The sequence below is a fragment of the Sebastes umbrosus genome, chromosome 12 (assembly GCF_015220745.1).
Source record: "Sebastes umbrosus isolate fSebUmb1 chromosome 12, fSebUmb1.pri, whole genome shotgun sequence".
In the NCBI taxonomy this organism is placed as follows: domain Eukaryota; kingdom Metazoa; phylum Chordata; class Actinopteri; order Perciformes; family Sebastidae; genus Sebastes; species Sebastes umbrosus.
In genome coordinates this window covers 28,138,596-28,151,050 of record NC_051280.1, presented here as the reverse complement: position 1 = coordinate 28,151,050, position 12,455 = coordinate 28,138,596, and the positions used below count along the sequence as shown (strand labels likewise).

At 42.8% G+C, this 12,455-nt stretch overlaps 1 protein-coding gene across 8 annotated transcripts in view; it reads left to right on the top strand.

Annotated features, from left to right (window-relative positions):
- Window positions 1–12,455, top strand: part of rnf220a (ring finger protein 220a) — a 313,964-nt gene that overhangs the window by 205,054 nt on the left and 96,455 nt on the right. The gene's annotated exons all lie outside the window — the stretch shown is intronic.

Below are 12,455 nucleotides of genomic sequence, written 5' to 3'. Positions count from 1 at the left end.
GTTTACATAAACCTGGAAATACAATCACGGACTGTGTTCATATCGATGGCTGTTTACCTCAAACTGCAGGTTACAGTTTACCACAAAATCACTGCAGACATGTGCATCTTTAACATGAAGCCACGTATTGTTTCCTGAATACCAAACCGCCTACACACACATACACACGCACACACACTCTCACACTCTCTATTTCCTCACACTCCGGTGGGCTGTGTCTCGCTGTGGATTCCTTAAAACCTGATCCTGTCTAAATTTGCAGGCCTTTCCTCATTGATTTCCCCGGGTGAAAATAAGAGGATAGGAAAGCATGTTAGACGTCTCCGGAATCAGAGCCAATCCATTAGCAACGATCAATACACTGGCAGAGGAGAGGGAGAGAGAGAGAAAGAGAGAGGGAGGGAGGAAGAGAGAGAGAGAGGGAGACGTGAGTGTTGACAAAACCAAATAAATATAGACGCGCAAAGAGAGGAGAAATCAGATTAGTGCTGAGAGAATCTAAGCACAACACTTTTAACCCCTAACCTAACAATCTGTGTTTACACCACAGTAAGGAGGGAGGGGTGGAGGTGGAGGTGGAGGGAGGGAGGGAGACGCACAGGGAGGGAGGGAGGGAGGCTGCGGTCGCGTGGAGTACGTCTGTTCCCGACTTGAATTTAACAAGGTTTTTCTGTGTTGCTGGATGGCATTAAAAAGAGTGTACACCCTCACACACACATACACACACACTCAAACAGGACATGCATATAACTGTTGACATGCATGCTATTCACATAATTACTGCGGTGGAGAATAATGTGACTGTGGATTTACGGTCATCTTGCGGTGCTGCGAAATAAGTCCTTTTTTCATATAAAGATCATTACATGGTTTCAGAGAGGCTGGATGTGGAAATACAGGCCATATGTTGCTTAGTAATGTTTCTAATATTGTCTCTTTTCTCTCTGTGTTTTCCATGTGCCCCCTTCTCTTTTGGCTCTTTCTTCTAACAGGTAAGTCCCTCATGTGTTGTCTCTTATTTGTCTTGAAATCAGACACTTCTGTTATAGATTTGAATGCTTTCAAGATGAGATAAATCTTGATTTGTAATATGCACATACTCAAAGCGGAGCATGCCAGAATGACCCTAACACCCTCTAAATGAACACATATTTCCCACATAATCCCCCTTTAAATAAAAATGGAACACGTGGACATTACACACATCGGCGAAATGTGGAGAAAGCGATTCTCTCCGTGCACCCGTACATAACCCTATACGCTGCACACAATGACTCATGCAGTGAACCCCACCCTCTGTGTTTCCCTCTCATACACACATCATCATCATCGCTGCAATCATTATCAATGATATCTTGGCGTCTGCTAAATTTGAACATATGGTCTTTGCATACAGTATAGCAGTCGTTGTAGTAATGATGCCAGTGTAAGCGCAGGAACCGAGTGTGTGCGAGTGAGGAACACAGAGAGGAATGCAGACAGTCCTTCTTTTTCTTCTAATCCTTCATTTTGAGGTCACAGAAACACACACACACACACACACACACACACACACACACACGCTCGGCTGCTACCCAGATGGAGGCATAACCTGGCAGAAAATAACTGGCACTGATTAAATATTTAGTCGTCACTTAAGTGTCACGTTTTGGATGTTTGCTCTACTGCTGCAGAAGTGATGCTTCTCTTCAAAGAGGAAAAAATGTGCACTCATAATAATTGTAATGCATGCAGGTTAGATATTACTTAAAATATATGGTTTATTTCAACTTATTTTGTCAGTGTTAGCTAGGGCTAGGTATCATTTAACCAATTATGATATTGGTACCCTTAAAGTGTTCTCAAACGGCGGTTACCGCTGATAACGCAATCCTGACCCACGGTGAGGACTAGCGTTGTCACGGAAGCCGTTGTTAACAAAGTTCACGATATTAGCACCGACAGTTATAGCCAGCAGGCGATGAGCTTAGTTTAGCATAAAGTCAGGAGACAGAGCGAAACAGCTAGCTTGTCTCAGTCCAAAGTTAAAACAATATGCCTACCAGCACTCTAAAGCTCACTAATTAACCCCTTGTATCTTGTTTGTTTGATTGGCGCAGTGACTTCCTGGAGTCTTGACAGGAAGTCACTGCGCCCTGTTGTTGTTTGGCACAAAGTAGTAACAGCATGTAACTACCACGCTTTAATTAGTGAGCTTTTAGAGATGTTGGGAGGTGTAGTATTTTCACTTTGGAGAAAGCAGAAAAGCTAGCTAGGTGAGCTTAGGTTTTCCATGCTAACGTAAGGTCATCCACCTGCTGGCTCTAGTGCCGTACTTGACGCAATTTGACTTTTCCATGACTGCTGTCGCTGACACAATTGTCACTTTGTTGTAGCAGTACAGACACATAAACGACATTTGCTCTCACACACAACAAGCACAAACGGACATGCGTCAACACAAGTGAATGACCGCAGTTGGCGGCTGATTGACTCGACTGGCGAACAGCGTCTGTACAATCAGCCTCTGTGTTTGTGTGCGAGTGCTTATGTAGAGCATAAAATAACCCTTTCTGGAACAGGAGAGGTCTGTACAAGTGTCTGGGTTGACTTTGTTACACACACTCAAACGCTCTCAAACACTCTGAAAATAGATGGCCATTTTTCCCCCCTCTGCAAGATAATCGCATTCAAGCGATCGTTATGCATTACCATGTAGTTCCCGTCAAACAGTTATATTGAAGAGTGAAGAGGCGTTCTCCTCAGCCCTGACTTTGATAGATGGTTCCCGTTTGCAACGCGAAATACTGATGTCATTACCTATAGATTTGTATTCAATCAGCGTCTTGTATTCAATCTGTGTCTTCTTTTTTTAGAAGAAGTTGGTTTGTACACAGAATATTCGTTTAAGTTGAATTAGATGCCTCATTGCACTTGGACTTCAATTCAAACACAAGCTGGCAGTTTGTGTTTGTGACTCGCTTGCTGGAAAACACTCCGGAGAAAACACATTTCTGTTTCTCTGTCTAGACTTTCTCTTTGAATGTCTCTTTTTTTCCTCCATCTCCGACCCCCCCACCCTCTACTCACCATAACAGGCTAACAAAGACATAACGTAATTTCATCTGAGGCTCAACTCGAAGTTAACTACGTATATGGCCTTAACAGTGCCGACTCTCTAAATTCCCTCCTTTCCTTTATGGTGTATTGAGTGAAAGATAATAGCCGGTTTGGCTATGAAGACACTTTGCTTTGTTGTCGTTCTCCATGTATCCTAATGGCCGATGATTACCCCGCAATGACAGTGTCTGTGTCTGTGTGTCAAACAGAGGAGGGTGCACGTCCGTCTGTCTGAATGTGTGTCTGTGCATGAGTGTGTGTGTGTGTGTGACGTGCATTACAATGTGTATATGCGAAGGAAGTGTCATTGGTAGAGACACGCTATCGGCAGCTGTTGAGTGTCAGGCTTTTATTTCTTCTCTGTATCGGCTAATTGTCACATGAGCCGGCAGGCCAGAGAGACTTTGATAAATTATATAAACAGACAGATGAATAGACAATACATTAACTGCAGCATGCTAAAAAAAACTATTATATATCATATACCATAGTGTTGAAAGAAATGGAGAAAATATATATATTAAAGAGGACCTATTGTGCTAATTTTCAAGTGCATACTTGTATTTTGGGTTTCTACTAGAACATGTTTACATGCTTAAATGCAAAAAGTCCAGTCTGTTCTGATTGGTCAACCGAACCGAACTCTTCGGACTCTGCTCCAGCTTCGCTCTAACTAGCTTTGTTTGAGGGTAGGGCTGCACGATTTTGAAAAAATATCTAATTGCGATTATTTTGACTGATATCGCAAGTGCGATATGATTTGCGATATTAGAGGGTATGATCATTTTTACATCATTATTTTCATTTTCATTGAAAAACGTATCAAAATGATTATAGTGTGATTTTTGCGGGGATATTGCGATTTCCTCCTCATCCTGCGATTTGAAAATTGTAGTAGACCATATTGCAAATTTGACAAAAACTCAATTAATTGTGCAGCCCTATTTGTTGGTGTGCCAAACTAGCCGCTAGGCAGGTATTATGCAAATATTACTTGGTGACATCACCACGTTACGGAAGAAAAGGCGGGACTTCGAGCAAGGTGTTTCACGCAGTTCAGGAGCAGAGTTTCTGTTAGGGAGAGTAACTCCCTTTGGAGTAGACTTTGTAACTTTGCAGACCTGCACAAAAAACAGTATAACACGCTAAAGAAAAGGGAGGAATTACATAAGCATAACGGATCTTCTTTAAAATTCAGTCAAAAATCACCTTACCCCATAGGACAATTGCTAAAATTTCAAAAAGTCCTTCAAACTAAATGAACATTGCCGTCCAAAATGACTCATGAGCATTTTCAGATATGGCGCCCCTACTTAACCAAGTAGTCACCAGCATGATGACTACTTGGTTAAGGTTAGGGAGAGATCATAATCACAGGGCTAGGACTATGTTCAGAGAAACCGGCGGTGACTTTTGGTTGGAAACAGGATGCAAAAAGTGATCTAGAACGACCTATGGCGTTTCAGGGAACTAGATGAAACGACTGACTGTCCTTCTTCCTGGGAGGACAATCTCGTCCAGAGGTGACAATAAGGCCTATTTTGGTCTAAATTGAGGGAGAGATGGATGAAAGAAATGGAATAAAACTAAAGAAATTAAAGATTAGGAGTGTAAGATAGAGACAGAAGCAAAAAAAAAAAAAGACAGATACATAGAGATGGAGAAGAGAGGAGAGGAGAGGAGAGGAGAGGAGAGGAGAGGAGGAAAAAGCTATTAATGTTGGCTAATGATTGGGCCCGGTAATAGTTATCAGTGTTTTAGGGCGGATATTATGGCCATGTAACGAAGGCCTTGATTACTTTATTAGCCTCTTCAAGTCGTTCGGCTAACGCTTACCAATGTGACCCCCTCCTGAGATCCCTTTACCTCTCTCCCTCCAAACCCTCCACCACCATCACCTCCACCTTCTTCTCGTCTCCCCCCTCTCCTCTCCCACAACATAACCCTCCTCCCCCCTATTTCTCGCTGCGCCCCGTGATGATGAAATCAAATTAGGTGGACTGGATGGGCCTAAATCACGGCTCGCGTTGCGGGCCGTGACATAAAGAATGGCCGCGACGAGGTTACCCAGAGTTCACGGCAGATAATGAAAGAGACAGGGAGGTAATAGCATGACGGAGTGGTGGGGTTCAGTATACTGGGGGTGGAGGGGATGGGGGTTAATACGAGGGGAGGGGTGGAGGTTCATTTGGAGGGTACCTGCCTATATGACCACTCCATCTGGTGAGGGACACTCATTCACCTCCTCCGTCGACTTCTCCTTTCTCCACCTTTTTCTTAAGTCTCTCTCCTGTCCTCTCCTTCATCCTCTACCACCACCACCTCTTCCTCTCCTCTCTCTCTTTTTTTCATCCATCCATCCCTCTTTCCCCTCTCTGTCTTGATAGTGATAAAGGTTTCACACTCAATTAAGTAAAGTATCACCTAAAAGGGAGTCTAGCTGGCGTTATCAGGAGACATTCACTAAGTACTTCAGTGATGGTTAGCCACTTCCATAATGGCATATCTCTTCCAAGTCTATTTGTTAGAGAAAACCTGCCATGTCGACTTTTGTCATTTGGCTTGCTTTAATTGACAAAGGACATTGTCCGTCCCCCTCTCCTGTTGAAAAGCCCATTATAAAACTATACGGTGCTACAACTGCCTCCACTCTTCTGGGAAGGCTTTGCATGAGTTGTTATAACAAGGTGGCAGGGATTTGCTCCCATTCAGCCAAAAGAGCGTCAGTGAGATCAGGCTCCGATGTTGAGCCATAGGGCCTGGAACGCCGTCACTGTTCCAACTTATCCCAAAGGTGTTGGATAGAGTTTGAGTTCAGGTTGCAGGTCAATCAACTTCTACCACACCAAATTGGAAAAAGCCAATGTTAGGCAACAATTAGACAATCTCCTTCACTTTGGTGGCTTTTCCATGTTGGACAAAAAAAGGGCCTTCAACAAACTGTTGCCACAGAGTTGGAAGCACACTATTGTCTTAAATATCATTGAATGCTGTAACTTTAAAGTTGAGATTAAATGAAAAATGCCTTTTTAAACCTTTTAGATCACATCCCCGGTTATATTGTACACCTATTTATCAATATATGCAAAAGCAAATGACAAAAAGTAAATTTCTTCATATTTTTATATCAAAATCCAATCATCTTTTCTTCCTTTAAAACAAATTGAGCCACAGTCCTCTGTATTTCCATATCGCGCTTCATTTTAAGCCCACTCTTTTTACAGCAAATGTGAAGGATTTGATTCAGATCCCTCTTTAAACTGTATACCGCTCAAATATTCAGTTTCACTGGGGAATACTCACAGTACAGAAGCTAAAGACGCTCTAACTTCTGTTTTACTTCACTTTTCTACTTACTTTACTTTCAAGATTTCCCATAAATGAAACTAATGGGTCTAGTCCAAACCATGAAAAACAGCCCCAGACCAAAAGAAGTACAAAAATGAGTTAGCCAGGGGTGTCCACATAGTTTTGACCATATACTGTAGTGCATTTCCAAGAATATGGGATAAAGTGACTCTATTGAAATATGAACAAAAGACCAAACTACCAAAACAGCCCAGACCAAAGCACACAAAGGTATCTGAACATGGGCTCGTACTTTTGGCCATATAGTGTTTTTCCTAGTGTATTTGGGATTAAGTAAATACATTTAAATACATTGTAAAATGCCCAAAAAACAGGTTTTATGTAGGACATTTTTTTCCATTATTACTTTTTTGGTGGGGTTTTATCACTTTGTTTCCAGTTTTGTAGCACGTTGATCATGTGAGATGACCTGTAACATACAGTAGTTAAAATCAGATACTGATGACTCAACTGAATGAACCACATGATCCATTCTAGTTTGTCCCTTGTGTGATAACAGCAACCACTTTTATTTCTTAATTAGTCCTGGTTAAACATTAAATATGAAAACACACAGTGAGATATTAATAACCCCTGATATCACTGATAAAAAGACATCTTAATTATAATATTAAATTTATGGTATGAGCATGTCGCTGGTATCTGCTGCTGCTGTCTCAACTTGTCTAAATCTTTGTTTCAGTCACTTCTACCCGTGGAATTCAAATGATTTATCTAATTGATGGCTAATAGTTTACTGAAGACGTCTGGAATTCAACCACGTTGGATACTCTTGTCAGTTACAAAAACAAAACGCTCAAATGTCTCTCCAGAGTATTACCAGATGGTGGATTGCAGGTGTGAAAGTGTGAGTGTGTGTGTGGTAATTCTAACCTAACAAGACACCTGTCGCTGTTTACAGGCTGTTCCTCTGTTGTTTTTTCCTCTCATTACCGAATACCACCACATGGAGTATCCTGTTCTCACACACAAAACATGCCTTCGACACACGCCACCAGTTAGCCGGCTCCGACGCAACAACATGTGCTGACCTTTGACCTTTTTCGGCAGAGATCGTTTGCTTCCTGTTGCTCCCTAAATGGGGCAGGTAGGGTAAATGAGATCACCGGGGGTCACAGTGGATCTGTTGGGCTGCTGCCAAACCGCGCTCCTCATTAGTGTAACGATGGAAACACATCGCCGCAGTAATTATATTTTCCTGCGGTCGGGAGGCGCGTTCCTGTGTTTCAGGCGGGAAGAAATTCATTGTAACATAGGTCAACATGTCATGGGACTCTTCTTACTGATTGGCTGCGGGTATTCTCTGGCTGCAATTCACCACCAAAACTTAAATTATCCCCAACTTATAGTTTGAGCAGCCACCGCAGCTTTCCATAGTCATCGCATTGCAGCTCGCCGCAGGCAGCACTTTGCCACTGCTTGGTGCGTTTCCGGCGCAAACTTGTAGATTAATTTCAGCTTTTCACTAGAAATAGTGCCAGCAATAAGAAGCGTTTGGTCCTTTTTGATTGCAACATATTCAGTGCTTGCTTGCCTTTCCGGGTGTTCGAGGTTGAGCCTGATATTAGATGTGTCCATTTTTAGACTTCAGTCACCATCTCAGTGCAATGTGCAATGTCTTTGTTAAATTACCAAAAAAAAGTGTGTGTATTTAAAGTGAAACCTTTCTATAAGTAGGCTACTGTATTTGCACTTCATCCATATTGTGTTTTGAAGATGATAATGCAACAAGGAGCTGATATTTGGTACCTCATTTAGACCCAAAACCTCTGTTGAAATTTCAATTTTAAAGACCTGACTGCTCAAATATATTCCAGCCTCTCTGTAAATTCACCGCAATATATTCTGGACATTTATTAATTCGTTTGATCAGATGAGAATTTCTGGAAAAAAACGACTTAATATTGTGTTTTAAATTTCCATTATGTTACCTTCAGAGGACTGAGACCTGGATCTTGGTTTGAAACCTGAAGGTGCCCTCCCACCCCTCCTCCTCCAGCTCTCCCAGTGACCTTGAGGCCACCTTGTCCCTCCATTCACCAAACTGGGCTTTAATTCCGTAGGCTGGGGCGACCAAACGGAAATAAAAAGCCCATTATGTGTTGCCCGCGGCGGGGGCTTGTTGACTGGGTTTTATTACAGCGGGGGATGAGAACGCTTGATGCCTTCATTTAGGGCCCTGAGCACCCGGCGCTGACAGCACCGTGACAGTACTGGCCCCTGTGGCACCGCAAAAAGAGACGGTCGCAGAAAGAGACACTCTGTCTATGTGTGTGTGTGTGTGTGTGTGTGTACAACAGCGTCTGTGTCCTGGCTGTCTGTAGTCCAGGCTGGCATGGTGAGGCTTGCTCGTAAAGCTGACAGCTAGACATATGTATAGATCCCCCATTAAAATTTTACTACTAATCACTATGGATGGCGTGCCTGGCTACTAGCTGGCTGACGACTCAAACACACACACACATGCATACTGTATGCACACACAAAAATATGCATGCATGCACAAGAACCGAAACATGTGGACATGGACATGCACAGGCATACGCACATGCACACACTTTCCCAGCCAGTTACAGTAACATTACCGGTGTTTGTCAGTTATTCAACCAATAACTGAGTGACCGATGCTGTATGCTGGCCGTAAATAAGTCACAGAGATGTCACCCATTGGTTTGTGGAATGCCATTCTGAAGCCTTGAGTTTGGCATTTTGGCCGTCATCATCTTGGTTTTTGGCCGTCAGCATTTTGTTCTTGGCCGTCACCATCTTGGTATTTGGCCGATACCATCTTGGTATTTGGCCGTTGCCATCTTGGTTTTTGGCCGTCGGCATTTTGTTCTTGGCCGTCGGCATTTTGTTCTTGGCCGTCACCATCTTGGTATTTGGCCCTCACCATCTTGGTATTTGGCGGTCGGCATCTTGGTATTTGGCCGTTGTTATCTTGGTTTTTGGTCATCGCCATCTTGGTATTTTGCAACCAGAAGTGACACTAGAGGGTGGAGCTAAGTAAGTAAGCAACCGAACGCTGAATAAGACATTTTTAGGCGACCAAAAAGGTGAAAACACATTGTGAAACGGTTAAAGTTCTACAACGAAAACACGGACAACTCCCAGACCGGACAACGCCGTGGTAGTGACCTGTCAATCACAAGGTAGCCCCGCCCTAAAGCATCCCCTGCTTTATGGTCTATTTGACTCTAAATGGGACCATAATTTACTAAATGAACATCATGCTGTATTGAAGAAGACTTGAAACTAGCGATTGAGACCATAAACTCATGTTTACAATGTTTACTGAGGTAACAAATCAAGTGAGAAGTAGGCTCATTTTCTCATAGACTTCTATACAAACGGACTTCTTTTTGTAACCAGAGGAGTCGCCCCCTGCTGGCTGTTAGAAAGAATGCAAGTTTAAGGCACTTTGGCATTGGCTTCATTTTCCAGACCTGGAGGTTGCCGCCTAATACTGACACATATTTCGCATAGGAGTTGGTGGAGAATTAAACAGAGCTAGAATGAATGTGACTATTGTACTAAGGGAGTGGTGTCCTTCCCTAGTTTGGACTTTGCTGTCCACTCTGTGTCCCTAATGGCACCATAAAATGAATTAAGGTGATTAGTGCTGTGATTTGTCCACCACACCAAAACTATTCCTGATATATTGGTATGACCTGCAGTGTCAACATCATGTTGCAGCGTCATTAAAATGATTAGGTTATTTAATGGTTATGTACAGTGGAAGCATGTTAAAATGTGGCTTCACGTCCTACTGTATCTCTCTGCTCATAATAGCTTTATGCGTTGCCTTTCTCGCACGGTGGTTCTAGGTAAAGTTCATCAAGGGGTTGGCAGACTCATAAAAGTCGATGGTGCGTATCTTAAGACCCTTCCACGTTGTGTTATAATGTTATCAGCTGAAGTGTCAGAAGGAAGAGAAGGGGGGGGTTAGTGCAGGAAACATTGTGAGAGAAAAACAAAGTGAGGAGGTGGAAGGATACGTGTAGAAAGTCAGGTTCCCTCTGCTGATGAACTAGATCTTTTACTGACCTCAAACCTCACGTCACCAGGTAGTCACCCATAGATAAGATCTATATGATTCTGATGGTGAAGTTCCTCAGTTTTTCCAAGTAAATTAGAAATGTAAAATGTGTCTTTTAGTGGGCCAGAGATTAGATATGCCCTCGTAAAAGCTTTGATGGGTTGCCATTTATTCATATGAAAATGTGACAGATTATTACTATTATGAATATGATTTACAGAATGTAGACATGCAGAAATGTCATTAGTTTGCCTTCTGGGGCCGTCAATCGATTAAAATATTCAATCGTGATTAATCGCAAATTAATTGCACATTTTATCTGTTCAAAATGTACCTTAAAGGGAGATTTGTCATGTATTTTATACTCTTATCAACATGGGAGTTGACAAATATGCTTGCTTTATGCAAATGTATGTATATATTTATTATTGGAAATCAATTAAAAACACAAAACAATGAGAAATATTGTCCAGAAACCCTCACAGGTACTGCATTTAGCATAAAGAATATGCTCAAATTATAACATGGCAAACTCAAGCTCAACAGACAACAACAGCTGTCAGTGTGTCAGTGTGCTGACTTGACTATGACTTGCCCCAAACTGCATGTGATTATCATAAAGTGGGCATGTCTGTAAAGGGGAGACTCGTGGGTACCCATAGAACCCATTTTCATTCACATATCTTGAGGTCAGAGGTCAAGGGACCCCTTTGAAAATGGCCATGACAGTTTATCCTCGACAAAATTAAAGATAAGTTTGGAGCGTTATTTAACCTCCTTCTCCTACTAATGAATTCCTTCAGTTTTCTTAGTAGTATTCTTCACTCTAGCTTCAAAATTGAGTCCGCTACAACCTAAAAAAAACAAGTTGCGTTATTATCGCATTAACTTTGACAGCCCTAATGCCTTCCCATCAGAACAGGTCACAAAACGTGACATCTTCCTCCACGATCCTCTCCTCCCATCCTTCTCTGTGTCCTCTCCGTCCATCCATTAATTCCCATCTCCTTAGTCTCAGGTGAAGCTGAACGACTTAAGGAAGGCCAAAGAGTTACTCTCAGTGTGCCCTGTGTTGTGAGGGTCATCTAAACTAATGTTACAGGCCCTCCCACCCCCAGCTTATATAATACCCCAGGCAGCGTGTGTGTTTGTGTGTGGCGGCGATGGAGTAAATAAACACATCGTTGTGGAGGTCACAGAGGCAAAGGTGAAACGGCGGTTGCAATCGATACCCCCAGGGTGTGTGTGTGTGTGTGTGTGTAGGCAGGTGTAAGCACCCCTCCTCCCTCAGCCTCTCTCTTGCTAACTCCGTTACCCCACTTGTTAGCCAGTGAAGGGTGACCCCACACACTCTCTCTCTCACACACACACACACACACACACACACAGAGCTGATAGAAGCACCTGACTAATGGGCTGTAATGAGAGGCGACCAGAGAGGGAAGCTTCTTTAACGGCTCGCCCAGGGGACTCGGGACTGTGTGTGTGTGTGTGTGTGTGTGTGTGTGTATGTGTATGCATGTTCACAGGCCATTTAGTGTGTGTCTGCATGTGTGTGTGTCTAGGTGCACCATGGGTGACCCTGTTACAACTCCAAGGTGTCTGTCCTAATGTCATTAGCTGAGGCCAGTGTGAGGTCAGGCTGCTGTACGTAGAGCGTCCGTACTTACTGTAGAACCCAGAGGGCGTATTAGACCAGCTAAGACATTTTCCTTGTTATCACAAATTATTACCTGCATTTCCTTCAGTTAACTATAGGTTTTGAGGTGCAACAGCGAATTAGCTTCTCCCTCCCCACCCCCCATCTCCCTGAGTCGAACATGAGAGGGGATGGAAGGGAAATGGATCCATTTGGGATGTTGGAAGTTGAAAGGTTCAAGGCTTCTTTATTTTTAATCATTTAGCTTTTAAAATGTGAGAAAATAGTGAAAAATGCCTCGTTCCTATC